Source organism: Colletes latitarsis, unplaced genomic scaffold (genome assembly GCF_051014445.1).
Source record: "Colletes latitarsis isolate SP2378_abdomen unplaced genomic scaffold, iyColLati1 scaffold0021, whole genome shotgun sequence".
Classification (NCBI taxonomy): Eukaryota; Metazoa; Arthropoda; class Insecta; order Hymenoptera; family Colletidae; genus Colletes; species Colletes latitarsis.
In genome coordinates this window covers 4,811,648-4,815,990 of record NW_027488371.1, presented here as the reverse complement: position 1 = coordinate 4,815,990, position 4,343 = coordinate 4,811,648, and positions in this window count along the sequence as shown.

Sequence of the window (4,343 nt, the reverse complement as noted above, 5' to 3'; positions counted from 1 at the left end):
GGATTAACTCAATGTTTCAGTGTGGTACCACATTACTACGTGATCCAAACCAGAAAACGCCCTAGATCTGGCCAACAAGTATGGTAAAAATGCGAAAGTATGAGGCAGGCGGTGGCAAATACCAGACCTAACCCTGACCTAACCGGTGTTATCCTCTAAAATATAGATTGAATCCAGGTTTAACTCACTGTTGGAGTGTGGGGCCACATTACTACGTGATCCAACCCAGAGAACGCCCAGTATCTGGCCAACAAGTAGGCGAAAAATGCAAAACATATGAGACAGATGATGGCAAATACCAGACCTAACCCTGACCTTGCCGCTGTTATCCTCTAAAATATAGATTGAATCCAGGATTACTTCACTGTTTCAGTGTGGTACCACGTTACTACGTGATCCGAACCAGAAAACGCCCAGGATCTGGCCAATAAGTATGCGACAAATGCGAAAGCATGAGCCAGATGATGGCAAATACCAGACCTAATCCTGACCTAACCGGTGTTACCCTCTAAAATATAGATTGAATCCAGGTTTAACTCATGTGGCTGTGTGGTACCACATTACTACGTGATCCAAACCAGAAAACGCCCTGGATCTGGCCAACAAGTATGCGAAAATTGCGAAAGTATGAGGCAGATGATGGCAAATACCAAACCCAACCCTGACCTAACCGGTGTTATCCTCTAAAATATAGATTGAATCCAGGTTTAACTCACAGCTTCCGAGTGGTTCTACATTACTACGTGATCCAACCCAGAAAACGCCCAGTATCTGGCCAACAAGTAGGCGAAAAATGCGAAACATATGAGACAGATGATGGCAAATACCAGACCTAACCCTGACCTCACCGCTGTTATCCTCTAAAATATAGATTGAATCCAGGATTACTTCACTGTTTCAGTGCGGTACCACATTACCACGTGATCCAAACCAGAAAACGCCCTGGATCTGGCCAACAAGTATGCGAAAAATTGCGAAAGAATGAGCCAGATGATGGCAAATACCATATCTAACCCAAACCTAACCGGTGTTACCCTCTAATATATAGATCGAACCCAGGATTAACTCAATGTTTCAGTGTGGTACCACATTACTACGTGATCCAAACCAGAAAACGCGCTGGATCTGGCCAACAAGTATGCGAAAATTGCGAAAGTATGAGGCAGATGATGGCAAATACCAGACCTAACCCTGACCTAACCGGTGTTATCCTCTAAAATATAGATTGAATCCATGTTTAACTCACTGTTTGAGTGTGGGGCCACATTACTACGTGATCCAATCCAGAAAACGCCCAGTATCTGGCCAACAAGTATGCGAAAATTGCGAAAGTATGAGCCAGATGATGGCAAATACCAGACCTAACCCAAACCTAACCGGTGTTTCCCTCTAATATATAGATCGAATCCAGGATTACTTCACTGTTTCAGTGCGGTACCATATTACCACGTGATCCATCCCAGAGAACACCCAGTATCTGGCCAACAAGTAGGCGAAAAATGCGAAAGTATGAGACAGATGATGGCACATATCAGACCTAACCCAGACCTAACCGGTGTTATCCTCTAAAATATAGATTGAATCCAGGTTTAACTCACTGTTTAAGTGTGATTCCACATTGCTATGTGATCCAAACCAGAAAACGCCCAGGATCTGGCCAGCAAGTATGCGAAAATTGCGAAAGTATGAGCCAGATGATGGCAAATACCAGACCTAACCCAAACCTAACCGGTGTTACCCTCTAATATATAGATCGAATCCAGGATTACTACACTGTTTCAGTGCGGTACCACATTACCACGTGATCCAACCCAGAAAACGCCCAGTATCTGGCCAACAAGTAGGCGAAAAATGCGAAAGTATGAGACAGATGATGGCAAATACCAAACCTAACCCAAACCTAACCGGTGTTACCCTCTAATATATAGATCGAATCGAGGATTACTACACTGTTTCAGTGCGGTACCACATTACCACGTGATCCAACCCAGAAAACGCCCAGTATCTGGCCAACAAGTAGGCGAAAAATGCGAAAGTATGAGACAGATGATGGCAAATACCAAACCTAACCCAAACCTAACCGGTGTTACCCTCTAATATATAGATCGAATCGAGGATTACTACACTGTTTCAGTGCGGTACCACATTACCACGTGATCCAACCCAGAAAACGCCCAGTATCTGGCCAACAAGTAGACGAAAAATGCGAAAGTATGAGACAGATGATGGCAAATACCAGACCTAACCCAGACCTAACAGGTGTTATCCTCTAAAATATAGATTGAATCCAGGTTTAACTCACTGTTTAAGTGTGATACCACATTGCTATGAGTTCCAAACCAGAAAACGCCCAGGATCTGGCCAACAAGTGTGCGAAAAATACGGACGTATGTGCCAGATGATGGCAAATACCAGTTCTAACCCAAACCTAACCGGTGTTACCCTCTAATATATAGATCGAATCCAGGATTAACTCACTGTTTCAGTGTGGTACCACATTACTACGTGATCCAAAGCAGAAAACGCCCTGGATCTGGCCAAGAAGTATGCGAAAAATTGCGAAAGTATGAGCCAGATGATGGCAAATACCATATCTAACCCAAACCTAACCGGTGTTACCCTCTAATATATAGATCAAATCCAGGATTAACTCACTGTTTCAGTGTGGTACCACATTACTACGTGATACAATCCAGAAAACGCCCTGGATCTGGCCAAAAAGTATGCGAAAAATGCGAAAGTATGAGGCAGGCGATGGCAAATACCAGACCTAACCCTGACCTAACCGGTGTTGTCCTCTAAAATATAGATTGAATCCAGGTTTAACTCACAGCTTCCGAGTGGTTCTACATTACTACGTGATCCAAACCAGAAAACGCCCAGGATCTGGCCATCAAGTATGCGAAAGATGCGAAAGTATGAGCCGGATGATGACAAATACCAGACCTAACCCTGACCTAACCGGTGTTACCCTCTAATATATAGATCGAATCCAGGATTACTACACTGTTTCAGTGCGGTACCACATTACCACGTGATCCAACCCAGAAAACGCCCAGTATCTGGCCAACAAGTAGGCGAAAAATGCGAAAGTATGAGGCAGATGATGACAAATACCAGACCTAACCCAAACCTAACCGGTGTTACCCTCTAATATATAGATCGAATCCAGGATTAACTCACTGTTTCAGTGTGGTACCACATTACGACGTGATCCGAACCAGAAAACGCCCAGGATCTGGCCAACAAGTATGCGACAAATGCGAAAGCATGAGCCAGATGATGGCAAATACCAGACCTAACCCTGACCTAACCGGTGTTACCCTCTAATATATAGATCAAATCCAGGATTAACTCACTGTTTCAGTGTGGTACCACATTACTACGTGATACAATCCAGAAAACGCCCTGGATCTGGCCAACTAGTATGCGAAAAATGCGAAAGTATGAGGCAGGCGATGGCAAATACCAGACCTAACCCTGACCTAACCGGTGTTATCCTCTAAAATATAGATTGAATCCAGGTTTAACTCACTGTTGGAGTGTGGGGCCACATTACTACGTGATCCAACCCAGAAAACGCCCAGTATCTGGCCAACAAGTAGGCGAAAAATGCGAAACATATGAGACAGATGATGGCAAATACCAGACCTAACCCTGACCTCACCGCTGTTATCCTCTAAAATATAGATTGAATCCAGGATTAACTCACTGTTTCAGTGTGGTACCATATTACTACGTTATCCAAACCAGAAGACGCCCAGGATCTGGCCAATAAGTATGCGAAAATTGCGAAAGTATGAGCCAGATGATGGCAAATACCAGACCTAACCCAGACCTCACCGGTGTTATTCTCTAAAATATAGATTGAATCCAGGTTTAACCCACTGTTTAAGTGTGATACCACATTGCTATGTGTTCCAAACAAGAAAACGCCCAGGATCTGGCCAACAAGTGTGCGAAAAATACGGACGTATGTGCCAGATGATGGCTAATACCAGTTCTAACCCAAACCTAACCGGTGTTACCCTCTAATATATAGATCGAATCCAGGATTAACTCACTGTTTCAGTGTGGTACCACATTACTACGTGATCCAAAGCAGATAACGCCCTGGATCTGGCCAAGAAGTATGCGAAAAATTGCGAAAGTATGAGCCAGATGATGGCAAATACCATATCTAACCCAAACCTAACCGGTGTTACCCTCTAATATATAGATCAAATCCAGGATTAACTCACTGTTTCAGTGTGGTTCCACATTACTACGTGATACAATCCAGAAAACGCCCTGGATCTGGCCAACAAGTAGGTGAAAAAAGCGAAAGCATGGTGCAGATGATG